The sequence below is a fragment of the Narcine bancroftii genome, unplaced genomic scaffold, assembly GCF_036971445.1.
Source record: "Narcine bancroftii isolate sNarBan1 unplaced genomic scaffold, sNarBan1.hap1 Scaffold_157, whole genome shotgun sequence".
NCBI classification, from domain to species: Eukaryota; Metazoa; Chordata; class Chondrichthyes; order Torpediniformes; family Narcinidae; genus Narcine; species Narcine bancroftii.
Genome location: NW_027211892.1, coordinates 3569759 through 3586729, shown reverse-complemented (window position 1 = coordinate 3586729; position 16971 = coordinate 3569759).

Here is a 16971-nt window from a genome sequence, read left to right as displayed (position 1 = left end):
AACTGTCACCAGAAACTAAAGCACCAGCTATATGCACCTTAGGTGGATGCCCTCGCCATCTGGGCTGGGGACACTGAATAGGTGAAGTGGGATCCACATTGGCAGGCTTGAGTCTGTCCACACTAAACAGCTGTGAATGTCCCCAATGTCCAAAGTATACACAACCCCATCCTTCTTCACCACGCGGAAATGGCCCTCATACGGTCATTGTAATGACACTCCTGGGACCTGTGTGCGCGCATAAAAGCAAAATCAGCGTACAGGAATGGTGGGGGGACATTCTGTTTAGGGGATCCATGCCAGTGGGTAGGAAAATGTTTGCTGATCGGGACACCACGTCGAAGCTTCTGAAGGACGTTCAGATCAGAGTTGGTTGTGAAATGAATGTCCCATGAAACTGTAAGGACCGTACCATAAACCATCCCTTCGGACAATGCAGACATCTCTTTATTTGGAGCCGTGCGCACTCCCAATCGAACCCATGGCAGTTCATCGACCTAATTGGGACCGGTGAGTCGGGTCTTCAGTTGCCAGTGGAAACATTCAACAAGGCCGTTGGACTGTGGATGAATTGTGTTCTGCGGTCTGAAGTAATGTGGGTCGGGAAACCAAATCTAGCCATCCAATTGATGATGAATGCTCTGGCCCTTGTCTGTGTCACTGGATGGCAACGGGACAGCCTCTGGCCAGCGCATCAAACATTCTATGACTGTTAGAATGTATCTCATGTTTTGAGATACTGGCAATGGTGTGAGCCGGTCCACATGGATGTGTTCCATCAACCTGTGTACAGCCAGGAATGTTGAAGAGATGCCTTAGTGTGGCGCTGAATTTTGGAAGTCTGGCAGGAGGTACATGTGCAGACCTATTGCATGATGCATTTTCTCAGCCTATGCCATACATATTTATTTGACATGAGCTTGACAGATGTTCTGAAGGACGGATGAGACAAGCTGATTATCTGGTCAATAAAGCATTGCCTGCAAGATGGCGGAATCACTGGTCTATTGGAGCCCAAAGACGTCACAAAGTAAGGTTGGCCGCCTAGTTGTGGTGCCACCTGCTGTATGTTCAGGTTAGTCATGGCCATACTGTATGCCTGAACATCGGGGTCCATTGCCTGGACACTGGCTAATTCAGGAATATCAATCTAACCCTGAATATGATATACAGTCGGTCTGGACAGCATATTCGTGATGAGATTGTTTTTACCAGAAATATAGCGCACGTCCGTGGTAAATTCTGAAATGTATGTTAATGTCTTGCCGACCATGGATCCATTATTTTGCTGAAGGAAAACACGAGTGGCTTGTGCTCTGTGAACACAGTGAAATGCCGACCCTCCAAAACAAATCAGAAGTGCTGTGTGGCTCGATACAATACACTATATTTCATCTCCGATGGCCCTAGATGTTGCCTAAAGAATGTGAGGAGTTGGCAATGGCCATCGACATACTGTTTTGGAGGTATTGAAATTAGGAGAGATAATACTGGGAAATTCATTGATCAGGGCAGCATATGCATCTTTGTGCAGGGTATGCACCCTGAGATGGGAAACTCTCCCTTTGCTGCATACCAGTGGGTATGTTTGAAAAGTGGTTGCATGAACCAATTTCCTCCACTTCACATCTTCTGGCAAGTCATGGGACCTTAAAAAATCTGCACCCATAATGGGCTGAGCAAAGGAAGCCAACAGGCAATTCCAATGGAATGTCGCACCTCCTATCCCAATCATGACCCTTCCTGTGCCAAAGCAGGGAATTATCCTCCCATTTGCTGTTTGAAGAGCCAGGTGTTGTTATTTATGTGTTATTTTCAAAATAGGTTGGCGGGAGCAAATGGACCACAGCACTCGTGTCTAAAAGAAATGTGCTTACCAGAATCGTCTTGAAGATACAATAGACCCATACTTGTGCCAGTTGCCGAGGCCATTAATGGTAGCCGGCTTTTTCGTTTCCTGCCTTTTTTCTCTAATAGAGGGACACATTTATGGGCATTTTTTCCGCAATGGTAAAAACACCATTCTCGCCGCCTATTAGCGCGTTCATCCTTCTTTGACTGAACTGCAGATATAGGAGTGTCATAGGACACGGGATATGGATCCACTGTGAAAACAGACTGTACGTGAGCAGACTCACGTTGAAGTATGATCGAGCCTGTCAGCCTCCCGTGCTATGTCATGGGGATGGCGGAAATCCATGTTAATGATTGGTATTGCGACATGACCTTGGAGTTTAGACAGGAATAGAGTCTCAAAAAGGAAACAATGAGAATGTCCATCTGCTAATGCGAGCATGTCATTCATTAGATCAGATGGATCTCTGTCACCCAGGCCCTCCATATTTAAAAGCTCATGTCTAGTCAATTCCAGCGTGTCCAGGAGAAATAGGCGGAACCTGGTTTTATTTGGTCACCAATTGTAGCGGTGACTTCGGTGGAGCTACGAAAATAATACACACACACACACACACACACACACACACACACACACGCACACACACACACACACACACACACACACACTAGGTTAGTCAACACTAGACTGCTTTATTCAGACTTTACAGGCCTCTTTTATATACCACATTACTTGTCAGGGAAGATATTACAGCGGAGCGGAGGCAAGAGAAACTAGAGGGCTCATCGAGGGAGGCAGTATGGGTAAAACTAAAAAATAAGAAGGGTGTGGTTACTATTATAGATTAAGGAGACTGCGACTTTTATTCATTGGAATGTAGATGGTTGAAGGGGGTTATGATAGAGGTATTTAAAATTATGAAGGGAATAGATAGACTAGTCGTGAGCTGTCTCTTTCCACTGAGGGTAGGGGAGGTTGGAACAAGAGGGCATAAGTTAAGGGTAAGGTGGAAAAACTTCAGGAGAAATGTTAGAAGATGCTTCTTCACTCAGAGAATGGTGGCAGAATGGAATGATCTTCCAGAAGAGATAGTTGCGGCAGGGTCCTATCTGTCATTTAAAAGAAGGTTGGATGTGTACATGAATATGAGGGGGTTGAGGGATATGGGCAGAGTGTGGGAGGGGAAAACTAATGGAGTGGTTCATGTGAACCAGCATGGACTCAAAGTGCCGATATGGCCTGTTTCCATGCTGTAAACTGTCATTTGGTTATATGTGCCGGGCTCCATGTGACAAGGTGGGACATCATTAAGAGTTTGCTGCCAGCAGATTTAAATTAAGCCCCGTGAGTATCCTGCGCTTTCTGGCAGGAGACTCCACAGATCAACGTGCCATTCCTCGGCATGCTGCACCATGTGCGGTCCATTACATGGGTGAGTACCCAGCTGTCTGGCTTATGGTTTTGCACTCCCACTGAAGAACTCTTATTCTGCCTCATCTCACTGACCAGCATCCATTCCATAGCCCTCCATCCCTCTCGTATCCCTGAACTTGTCCAAATTCTTCAATGCTAACATTGAGCTCATATTTCCTCATGCAGCTGGCAGCTTGTTCCACTCTCCCACCACCTTGTGTGGAGAAGTTTCCCCTAATGTTTCCACTAAACTTTTCCCCTTTCATCCTTAGCCCATGTATTAAGGACTTCTCCAAGAGGCGGAGTCTCAAAAAAACAACCTCTATCCTCAAGGACCCTCACCACCCAGGCCGGGCATTATTCACCCTGCAATCATCAGGGAAACAGCTCCAGGAGCCTGAAGACAAGTATCCAATGGTACAAACACAGATTCTCCCCCTCTGCCATCAGATTTCTGAATGGACAAGGAACAACAGTCTCTCCATCACTTACTCTTCATTTTGCACAAAGGATTTCTTTCTTTTAAAATGTAATTTAGAATATTTGTACCTGTACTGTTGCCATAAAAATGACAAATTTGGTGACATGTTCATCACAATAAATTTTTAATTCTGAAAACTGTGCGTACATCAGAAAATAATCATAGCTCAAAAAACAATTTGAAAAGATGAATTAACTATTGCCCTTTTACGTCTATTTTTCTAAATCCACTCCATAATCTAGACATCTCTACTTAACGCAACCCAGGTTTCTTCTCCCATTCAAAGCACTCAGTAATATACCAAGGCAGTAAAATAAAAATTCAATGCTAGAAATACTTAGCAGGTCATCTACTGGAAAAATAATCGGAGTTAAAACCTTCAGGTCGATAACCTTTTACTGGGATTCAGAAAGATGTTCAAACAAACCTGAGAAAAAGAAGAGGAGAAATAACAAAATGAATACGTGGGATGAAAAGCCCGAGCACCAGAAATGGCAGTGGTTCTGGATGAGTGGAGTCGACTCATTGATCAGCACATCTATCTGGATGGAGGGGTAGAGGATAAACAAGACAAACATGATGCCGTCACTGTGAGGTACAATACGACAGACAGCTGCAGAGAATCTGAAATGAAGAAATGCTGAAAATACTTGTTTTTGGATCAATGTGACAAAATTTGACCTGACAAAAGAAAACAAAATTGCTTTGCTCTGCCAGAACTCTCCAGATCAAGGGGCACAATAAAATAGTCCAGAAGCCAACGTTATAAAATTGAACAGCCAAGTTGTAGAAATCAACAATAAGAGATAAAACACAGTTACATAATTCCATGAAAGTGGTGTCATAGGAAGACAGGGTTCAAAAGACAGCTTTTGTCATCTTGGCCTTCATTAATTAACATATTGAAAATAGGAGTTGGGAAGTTATGGTGAGGTTATATAAGATGTGGGTCAGGCCAAATTTGGAGAATTTTGTGCCTCGTTCTGATCGCCTAGTGACAGGAAGGGTATTAGTAAGATTGAAAGAGGGTAGAGAAGATTTACTAAGACGCTGCCAGGTCTTCAGGAGTTGAGCTACAGGAAAAGGTTGACCAGGATGGGACTTAATTCTTTGGAGTGTCGAAAAATGAGTAAGAGGTGGCTTAAAGTGACATATGAATGAGAAAAAAGGCTGAGAAAGACTGCTGAAGACCCAATACTGAAGGAAAAATTTTGCTTGAGAAAAATTGTCATTGGCCCATTTCCTCTGGAGTTATGAAACCACGCACAGAACAAGTCAATGAGGTACGATTAAAACAGTGGTTTTCAAACCTTTTTTTCCCAATCACATACCACCTTAAGTGGTCCTTTACTAACAGAACACTTCCGGCACAGGGATTAAATGGAATATGAGCCGAGGGGTTGGTTGGGGGGGGGGGGGGGGGGTAAGAGGAGAAGTTTGAAAATTACTGCTCAAGATTAAAGGTTTTCTCCATCTCCGTTTTAAGCAGACATCCTTTTATTCTGAGGTTGTGCCCACTGGTCCTAAACTCTCCCACTACTGCCAAAGTCCTCTCTATCCAGCCCTTTGACTATTCATCAGATTTCATTAGTCCTGCCTCATCCTTCTAAACTCGGGCAAGTACAGGCCCAGAGCCATCAAGTGCTCCTCAAAACATTATTCCTCTCATCCGTGGATTGGATGGTGTTCAAAGAGTCAGCTGAAGGGGGTGTCGTGGAAAGTTGGCGTAGGAAAAAGACGTGAGGAGACACCTCTCCCTGATTGAACTAATCAATACTCGAACTGTAGTGACTTTTTTTGACTTTATCAATGTTTTGAACAGTAATTTACGACTGTAGGATTCTGGAAATGAAGGAAGGAAAAAAGCTGTGTTGGGCAGTACATCACAGAGACAAAGACTGAGGGGAATGATAGGCTTTATTACACACAAGACTGCAGGCCCGGGTCCAAGTGAGGGAAGTGAAGGGAAGGAAGAGGTGGCTCGACCTTTATGGCCTAGGTCACAGGGGAGGAGTCCAGGGAGGAGTCTAGGAGAGGATTTCATCAGGAGGGTAGGCCAGCCCATGCCTGTACTGGTCAGTACAGGCATGAAAAGTACAGAAAAGTACAGAAGCAAGGCCGACCTTCCAGAAGGAAACTCGGGAGCAGTTAGAGATGGATCCGAAGCCTCAACATGGAAGTCGGGAGCAGCTGGAGAAAACGTCCGCATCCTCAGCGCATCTGAAGATGCAAGATGGTGCCGAGATCTTTAGCCTGGCGTCGGGCCAGATGGAACACGAGCGTGGAATCCGACATGAGCCGGGCTTGACTAAGGAGAGTGGGGGTTGGGTGCCTGAATGCGAGCGCGATTTAGCAGGGAGGGGGGCTGCCTGTATGCAGTGGTGCATCTGGAGATGCTCACCTGCAGGCTACTGAGCTTCTCAGCATGCGTGGAAGTTCTCGCATGAACAAAATTCTGGATCCCATCCACAGTAGGTGTTAGGTCTGCTTTGTTCATGAATGAGTGAGTCAGACAACAGACTGAGTCGAAATCAAGGTTCTTTGTTCTTTATTACCGGATTGTAACACTTGCAACTAACAGTGTTAGTTGGAGAAGGCGCATTCTGCCGTTATCAGCAAGTGGTGTTCTTTATATACCTTAGGATACGTACTTAGTAAATTATCATACCATGACATTGTCCAATGAATAAACTGTTGCTGTCCCTCTCTGCTAGCCTCCTGCACATCAATTTGTCATCCCCACTCTTATCTTGAGAGTACAAGGTCACAACTGCATCTTGTTACGGCCCAGCAATGGGTGACTCCTTCTACATTCCCAGCTCATGATGTTTTTACCTAACATAGGGCTGCCAGGTATGTGGTGGAAGAGAAGAGGTGGAGGAGGACAACTCAGAAGTTCTAGAAGAAGAGCAAGAATTAGTGCAGCTGGACTCATTGAAGGGAGGCCTAAGGCTTTTAGAAAATCTCCTTCTCCAATAAAAGCTGTTATTTCACCAAAGACACATTCCCCAGTCTTCAAGGCCCCTATAACAGGGATGGAAGTCAACCTCATGTCTATAGAACTTATCCAACGATATGAAAAGATGATGTATTCTATGGCCTAAGGTTTTGAAACTTAAAATGATCAATTTGCTGGTTATGAAGGAAAAAATGGCTGGTATGTGTGTAGAAATTACATCTATTCAAGTTGATATTAATAAGTGTTTAACAGCAGTGGACACTGGACAAGATCAATTTAAGAAGATACAAGAAGTTTGATTGACTGTAAGGACTGTGTGGACGATTATGCAGAGAGAATGGATCATATTGAGGATTTGTTTACAGGCTTTGATGTCCAGAAGAGAGATTTGTTACAAAACATTGATTCATTGGAAAATCGAAGTTGTCGTAATAATAAGATAGTTGGTCTGCCAGAAGATATTGAAGGTTCAGATCCTGTAAAATTATTTTTGGAAATGGATTCCAGAGATGTTGGGAGTCAAGTTTTTTAGATCGGGTTCATAGGACATTGAGGAGAAAACCTTTCCTGGGTCAAATGCCAAGAGCGGTTCTTTTAAGATGTTTGCGATATCAGGACAGAGAAATGATTTTGCGGCTTTCGGTTCAGAAAGTCGCCTTGATCAAAGTCCTACGATGGTTCAAGGGAATTGGGTTTTATTTTATGCTGATTTAAGTCAGACTATTAAGTGATGGAAAGAGTTTAATCTGGTCAAAGCAGTGCTGTGGAAGAAAGGGCATAAGTTTACTTTTCGATATCTGACGATATTTAAGGTGATTTATGGGCCAGATCAGTCTCAATGTTTTGAGAGTCCTTATGGTGCATTAACTTTTGCGAATTCCTTCCCAGATTTGAAGGAACCGATGGGGAAAATAGCCAAAGTTAAGATTGGGAAGGGGACGGGAAAAAGAAGTTGGAATCAGAATCGGTGAGTGATGTTGAAGATGAAGCTCAAGCTCAATGTGGGTGTTATCACTGGGATGACTGATGGGTTTAATGTTCGGTTGGGGGGTGGTGGTTAACTCTGCTACTTCTAAAGTCATCTGCCACTTGTGGTATTGACTGCACCTGGTCCACAGTGGGGGTGGGTCCGACTCTTGTACTTACAGGTTTTTTACAGGGTTTATTATTGTTTGAAAGGGGGGGGGGGTTTGAGTATTTTTTATATATATAATTGTAATTGCTGTGTGAAGTGTCAATCTCAGGAGGAAATTAAGTGATGCCTCATTTAAATTTTGTGATCTTTAATGTTCAAGGACTTAATAATCCGATTAAAAGGAAGGGAATATTGGCATATATAAAGAAAATGAAGGTTGATCTTGCTTTCTAGCAAGAAACTCATTTGTCTGAGAAAGAACATCTGAAATTAAAAAGAGATTGGGTCGGACATGTTTTGGCATCTTCATTTAATTCGAATGCTAGAGGTGTTGCTATTTCGGCTCATAAGGAGATACTGTTTCAGTTGGGATCATTCTCTGCCACATCGGGGAGAGAGCTGTTGGTGAATTGTAAAATCTTTGCTGAAGCATGGATTTTGATGAATGTTTATCCACCCAATGAAGATGACGAAGAAGTTATTTCTGAAACTTTTTTTTGAATCTGGGTCAAGCTAATGAAAATATTTTGGTTGGTGGGGATTTTAATTGTGCGTTGGATAAATCTCCAAAAACTGTACAAAGAACCAAAATGGCTAAATGGAGGTTAGACTCCATGAAAGATTTGAATTTGATGGAAATCTGGAGGACATTAAATCTGACAGAAAAAGACTTTTTTTTTCACCCAGACATGATCCTTTTTCTAGAATCGACTTTTGCTTAACGTCAGCCCGATTACAGGGTAGATTTATACATGCAGAGTACAAGAGTAGGATTTTGTCTGATCATTCCTCATTGTTAAGTAGAACTACACAATCCTTTGTATCGACATCTAAAATCCAAACACCAGCAAGTGGGGAGTGAGATGGAAGCGTGAGTCAGGCGGGCGAGGGATGGGGGGAAAATGGCAGCGTGACTGGAAGGGAGTGGGGGTGGATAAAGCAGCACAATTTGGGTGGGCATAAATCTGGCTTTCCGAAATCCAGAAAAATCTGAAATTCGAAACACAGTGAAACCCCCCCCCTCCCCACAAGGGTTCTGGATAAAGGATTGTATACCTGCATATCTTCTGGTTTGCATAATGTAGAGACCCCTTATCGGTGAACATTTAATGGGATGTTATTGAAGCAACCAATGTTGGAAATGCTCAAAGAAGCTGTTGGCCTGAAACGCTTAGCTGTAATTCAGGTCGTGCCCAGAGGATCAGTGAGAGCTCAGACCAATGCTGACTCGAACTGAGACCCTCGAACTATTGTAATAGTGCCTGGACACCAAAAGATGGAATCCAATGATCCACAAAAGCCCAAGGAATTGTCACTGCAGAGATACCAATGATAGAAATGTCATCCTGTCACCTGGTAGTTCAGTCCTCACACGTGAGCAGATAAGTACATTGTCAAGATGGCGGAAGTGGACCTTCCAAGCCACAAGGTGCACGTGCTGGAAATGGGAATCCAAAACAACAAAATCCCCCAGATTGAATTTCATGTGCCTGGAGACTTTAAGGCTTTGACCCAGCAAGCGAGTCTTTGCCCATAATCCAACATTCTGCTTAACACGAGGCCAGCTAAAATGTTCCTTAACCAGTTTGATTGATGCTCTTATCAAGAAAGAGATAGATTGTGAAGAGAAAATTTCCTACCTCACAGCCACCCACACAAACGGCCTAGTCCTTCCTGTTGGGGGAAAAAAAATCACAGACCAACTTTTCACCCAGTTCATCCAGGGTCCCATCTTGAAGATGGAGACCAGAGTTGATCTGGTTACACCAGATGAAATCAGGATCAGTGTGTCGTGCATGAGCCATGGCAGTGAAATCGATGGCAGGAGTTGCATGTAATGTCACAACTGGATAGGGCACCAGCGACAGCATTTGCCTTTCCTCAGATGTGTGTGTGTCCAATGAAAATTGTAGGATGAAGTCCAAGTGCTGAATCTCTCTGGGCAAGTCGAGATGTGTGCTTGCACTTGCAGTATGCAGAAGAGGATGGTGCTCTGTACAAATGGTCAAAGGATGACCTTCCAATAAAAAGCTAAAATTTTGGATGGAGATTGGGATTCATGAGGGAATTACAAAGAAACTTATTTCCAAATTGTATCTTCGACATCAAGAGGAAACTCCAAACCCAGACTTGAATAAATCAAAAGAAAGATGGGAATTAGATTTGGGAACTGAAATTGACCCATTTTGCTGGTCTGACATTTGTTGGGACAGTAATTAATGTTTTCGATAGATTAGTTAATGATAAATTTCTTCATCAATTATATTTAATGCCACATCAATTAATTTATTCCAAATATTTCTCATTTATGTTTTAAATGTGGCACAGACATTGGTACGTTTATAGATTCTCTGTGATCATGTCTCAAGGTGACATCATTTTGGAAAGATGTGGGCAATTTTTTGGAACAAATTATAAAACTGTTTACCATTAACACCCGAGCTTTTACTTTTGGGAAATGTATATGATTTGGAAGCCTAATTCAAGTTCTCAAAAAACCAATTAATTATTTTAATAAATCGCATTGGCAGGGCCAGGAGATAAAAAGCAATTCCATGGAAATCTGAATCCCATCTTAAAATTGATTGTGGGGAAATGCAAACTTGTATTTCCTTAGCAAAGGTGACTTATAATATTAGAACTGGGTACGATACATACTTCAAACTATGGAAACCATATTTAGATATGGGTTTGGATATCTAATGTTTTCACTTCTCCACCCCACCACCACTTTTCATTAATCTTAATGGTTGAACCTTATCATGTTGGTTTAATTCTACTATTTTATTAATATCCTGCCTTTCGTTTTGGGAGGGAATAGTTATCACAGTAGCTTTGCACCTAGATGTGTATTTTTTTTAACTTTTTACTCTTCTCACTTTTATGTACAGTACAATATTTACTTTTTGATCAATGTAAGTATCATTTGGATACAATTATATTATTATATTGTACCATATACAAAACTATAAATATTTTTTTAAACTGAAATGTTTCACTGCGAGATAGATAGCTAAGAGTTCTTGCCCAAATATTCTATACTTTACCAGTTTCCATTTGCCCACAGACTAGTTGTTTTAACACTGCTCCAACAGCACTGACAGATGCATCTGTGGTAAGAGAGCAAGGCCTTGGGCATTTGATGTACAAGCTTAGTGGCATTTGGAAGAACAGTGTTCACATCATGGAAAGCATACACAGCATCGTCTCCCAAAGTTAAGGTCTTTTTGGAAAAAGACATCAGATCCTTTGAGTCGTTCAGCAAGAGGTAATAGAGATGCTGCGGCATTCACCAGGAAACAGCAATAAAAATTCCTCATGCCAAAAAACCATCACAACTGGCCAAACATAATGGGGGGAGGAAATTCTCAAATTCCACACACTTTACATTCATCAGGCAAAATACCATGTTGCATAAATCTCAGTCCCAAAACTACAAGATCAGTAGCACCAGAAACACTTTCCTGGGATTGATCACGATGCCACATTCCTCAAGCCTCGGAAACAATGATATAAGGTGGCTCTTGTGCTCCTCTTCAACCACACTTACAACCAGAATCTCCTCGATCAACACAAGCACCAAAAAAACCCAAGGCCAGTGAGTTCGTGGTCCATGAACCACTGGAATGTCTGAGCTGCATTCCATAGACCGAATGGTATTCTCAGAAACTCAAACATGCTGAACGGGAGCATCTCCGGTGAGTCTGGAGACTCAAATGGAATCTAATAGTGAGCACGTACTAGATCTATTTTGGAAAATGCATATTGGCCGTGGAGGTTTGCTGAGAAGTCTTGTAAATTTGGAATATTGTATCAGTAAGGCATGGTGGAATTGTTCAGGGCACGATCATCTCTGCAACGCCGCCAATCCCTAATTTTTTTCAGAACCATATATAACCGTGAAGCCGAGCAGCTGTCAGATCTATGGACTACGCACAACTCTGGCCATTCCAATTTTGCGATTTTAAGATAATCCAGGTGTATTACGAGCCTGCGTCTCATAGACACTGTCTTTAAATGGTGGCTTATTGTCACCGTTATGATGTGGTCACGAGGTGAGGGAACACTTGAGCAAGGCTTGGAAAGGGCAGGACCCAGCTTGAAGGCTCGTCAGGCAGCAGATGGCATTGGAAGGACAACAAATGAAGTTCACTTGCATTCAAGAGCTGCAGTCCACACAACATCATTTTTTTCCAAATACATCACTGAAAAATGTGACAAGAAACCACTCCCAAAATAGAATTTGCCACATTTACAACTGAAAAAACACTAAAAACGATTGTGAGACTGAAATGAAATACGAGTGACCTCTGGCCATGTTTGAATAAGAGAATCATTTGTAGCTGAAAGAACACATGACATATTAGAAAGTCTATGTTCCTCAGGCATTAGAGGGACCAGCACCACTCCAAAGTGACAGATAGTTTTGGAGTTTTACATAGACATGCCAAACTAATAACCTACTCTAACAACCGCCTAGAATTTTTACATTTTTCTCAGTTGCCTTCAATAATGTCTCTCAAATGAGAACAAGATCACAGACAAAGGACAGAACCAGGCCACTAGGCCCATCGAGTCTGCTCCATAAACTGACACTAAGCTACTCTACACTCCTTCCAATTTCCAGCCTTTTCCCCATATCCCTTCATGCCCTCACTAACGACAAACGTGTCTATTTCTTGTTTAAATACTCCCAATGATCTGGCATCCACTGCTGTATGTGGCAGCGAGTTCCATAGGTCCATGACCCTCTGGCTAAAGAAGTTCTTCCTAATCTCTGTTTCATATGATTAACCTCTAATTTTCTTGTCCTCGATTCACCCACCAAGGGAGACATCCATGCCCCATAGAGCCCTCATCAACACCTCTTTACTCTTGTACATTACTCCTCTTGAAATGAATGCCAACATAGCATTCGCTTTCTTCATTACCAATATCACCTGGTCATTCACTTTTAGGTTTCCTTGCACAAGGACACCCAGGTCCCTTTGCACATCCAAGGTCTGAATTTTCATCCCATCCAAATAGTATGCTTCCTGTTTATTTCCACTGCCAAAGGTGTTCAATCTCATCTGCCATAATTTTGCCCAGTTTCCTAATCTGTCTGTATCCTTCTGCAACTTTACGGTTTCTACATTTCCTACTCTGTCATCTATCTTGGTGACCTTTGAAAATTTGGCCACAAAACCATTTAAACCACAATCCAAATCATTCATTTCTTTTTCCTTGGAATATATCTATCCTTCATTCCTTTTATTCCTGCCACATGACATTCCAGAATCGATCATTTCTGAACCTAAACATGTTTATTGTGATGAACGTCTTCTAATAAATGTTCTGGGTTTAATTTTTAAAAATCTTGTTGTCGTTCCTTTTCATCACCTTTTTGCAAGTTGAATTCACAAAATGTTCCAAATATTTTTTCAGAAATAATTCTGTGGTACAGAGGATTACTAATCTTTCCTAGAGGTTAAAAGCTGCATTTTGTTTTTCTGGTCTCAATTGAACATTGTCCAAGGTGAAGGCTGATTAAAATGGATTCAGTAATGATGGTCTTCAAATTTTGCATTATTGTTGTGGCTACACAGCTTGAATTATAAATTGCTGTTTCTACAGGGAATTAACTAATGGAAATGTTCTAAATACATTCATTGGAGATAGATCTCTGTGAAAAGTTTACTGCCCATCGGCAACAATCCTTGAAAACAGGTGAATCATCCCACAACAGTGGAGCTCAGGAATAGGCCATTTGGCAAACATTGTCTGTGGTGAACAAGAAGCGCATTTAAATTAATCCCATCTGTCAGCACATGGTCCATAAACATTACCCATTCCCTCTTGTTCATGTGCCCAACCAAATGCCTCTTAAATCGTGGCGATTTCACCATTATCCTGGCAGCGTGGGCCAGACCCCAACCGCACTGTACAAAAACCTGCCTCACTTCTCTCCTTTACCCCTCTCATGTTCAATATAGGCATCGTAGTATTTTTACATTTCCCATGGGGGCAGGGGAAGAAGACATCGACCATCTCCAGGACTACAATAATTGTATAAATTTCAACCAAGTCATCTCTCAGCCTCCAATCCTCCAGAGAAAACTATCCAAATTTGTCCAACCTCTCCTCAGAGCCAATGCTCTAACCCAAGCAACCTCCTGATAAACTCCTTTTGGCATACAGCAACTAGAATTGCAGAAAACACTTGAAATGTGGCCTAACTACATTTATACTTCATGCCCTGCTCAATGAAGAATACTTTCTTTAACACCCTACACTTGTGTTGCCACTTTCAAGGAGCTAGCGCTTGCACCCCAAGATCCCTCTTTGCAACACGACTACAAGTCCTCTCAAAGTGCAAGACACTTGTCCAGATTAAACGCCATCTGCCATTTCTCTGCCCACATTTATAAGTCATCTGGTTTGGAAGGGAGAATACGAGGGGAACTGGGTGAATCAGCAGGAGAGAGAGTGAAACCTGGTTGGGGGGGTGGGGGGTGATGGTCAGGTTACAAGAACTTGGAAAATTCCATATTCATACCATCGAGTATTAAACTACAGAAATGCAATAAGAGATGGTTCCTCTGGATTTGACCTCACCCTGACAATGGAGGAGGCAGAAGACAAGGGTCAGTGTAGGAATGGAATGGAACTTAAAACGGCTTGTGACCATGAGCCAAGATGGCCATTGTGATTAACTTCCAGGTGCTCAGCCAATCTGTCATTTACTCTGCATTGGGTTTCCTGCCATAGAGGGTACGGACATGGTTGGAGGAGGGGCATGTGAAACTTTACCCTGCATGAAAATGGCTGTTTAGGTCCCTGGATGGAGGTGACTGATGCAAATTGCAGGAGAAAATCCGCGAGGACAGGGAGGAATGTGTGGGGAGAGATGAGTGAACTAGAACGACAGGGTGAAAGCAGTTCCTGGCAAAAGTAGAAAATGGGGAGGGGAAGGTGGGACTCCATCATGTCGAAGGTGGTAGAAATGATAAAGTTACTGGGGATTGCATGTGGTAATTAGGAGTCTGTCATTAGTTGATAGATCTTACTGCAAAATTCATCACCAACGAGTAGGAAAGCAGCTTCAGCCTATTCTCCCTCTCAGAAAAATTTAGTTAATAAACAAAACAATCTTTTAGCACAGCCAGGGGCAAAAGGGCTCTTAATTTAGTTTTACAATCAATAGACTGAAGTTACCCACCATAAATGACACAAAATTCAATTCTAGATTCACGTCTGGTGGAAGTATAAGAGCCAGTGGCTTACCTAATCAGATTAACCTTATTCTGAGTATCCATATCAACTTTCACACCATCAATCGCAAGCCCCAGTTGTTGATCCCCAACTATTTTCTATCCTTACCCACTTTGCAACCACACCTACTTGAAATTGGAACAAACAACAGCTAATTTGTCCATGTATAAATCATATACAAAATAATTTACCCACATTTTCACATCACTGTAGCCACTGAGGGATAACTTCTTCCCATCAGGAAACTGCACCAGCCACTACAGGGTGCTATTTACCTTGGTGTTACTGAGTCTTTCCAATGTTACTTGCAGACATAATGACATATTTAACATGCACGATACTTCTTTTCTTACTGACCAGAACAATAAAGCATTGTGTACAAAAGAGAAAAGCTCAAGTCAACCAGGAGATACAAACTCCTGACTGCAATGTTGCTGTGCTCATTATTGAAGTCTCACACTGCCTACTACAGATATTCAAAGTCAAGAAATGACAGAATATTACAGCACGGTACAAGCCCTTTGGCCCACGATGTTATGTTGATCTAGATATTTCTGACAAAAAAATAATACCGTGTGGCAGCTACTGCTGTAGATGCTACTAAATAAAGGCAAACACACACAAAGGTAGTCAACTTAATAGTACTTTATTGCAGACATGCACAGACCTTTTATACCCTGCCTGTTAATGAGCTCGTTAGTGAACATCTTCCGGTCCACAGAACCAGCAGGTTAAAGCTACGAGCCATTAGCGCCCTGAGCCTTTAGGCAGGTGCTTCATCTGATCCACTCGCTGTACTTTGGTGCCCAGCACTGTTAGCCCGCGATGTGTCAAGTAAGTCTGTGAACTGACGGACGCGGTTTATAATACCGCGCTGTGCGCCTGCTACAACCTTGTTTTTCTTTCACCCATGTATGCCTGTCTAGGAGTCTCTTAAATGCTCCTTACGTGATATTGTAATGGATAAATATATTTGGAGAATTTGGTAAGATTTGAAATTTAGTGTAGGTTACATACATACACACACATTTTAAAACAGATCTTATTTGAAAGACTGAAGAAAGATTGAAGCTCTCTGGAGAATATTATGCACATTCACAAGTAGGTGTTAATCGAACTGTTGTCATAAAATGAATGACCATTGTTTGGAAATGGAGCCAGGATGACTACAAGTACCTTTCTGCAGGGTGCTTACAGGAAAGTCACACCCCGGTTCTGTTTATCTAACAACAGCTTGAGCAGAAGAAAGAACTCCTGTTGTTTGGAGTAAGAGGAATGGGACTCTGTGGTAGCTTGAAGAAAGAAGTTACCATCTGGAAAACCCTGACGGGGCAAGTTTCATCAGTGAGACATTGAGGTGACTAATGGTGGTACCTCAGTTGTGGAGATCCTGGAACAACAAATCTCTCTCTAAAATCCCTACAAGAACCGTCCTGAGTGGTAAACATTTACCTTTCAAGCACCAAAGCCTGGTGAAATTTATATACAACATAAGAATTGCGTGCATCCAGAGAACTTGGAAGAAGGAGAAGTGAGATTGAACTGTGAACCAAAGAAGGCAAATACGATACACTCAAGGAGTGATTAACCCCCATCTTTGGGTTCCCACGGACAGAGTCCCATCCACCCTCCTGAGCCAAATGGTCGCCCTTGCCGAGGGACACAGGCCTTGTCTGCACAATGACAGGCTGCAGACATTGCATGAGTCCCTCTGCCATTCGGGTGTCACCAGGTTGTACTACGTCATTAAGTCCCAGAACCTGCCATATACCATCAGGGACGTCAGGGACATGACTGAGTCCTGCTGGGTCTGCATGGAGTATCAAACCCATTTCTTCTGTATGCCACAGGCCCATGTTGTATAGGGCACTCGG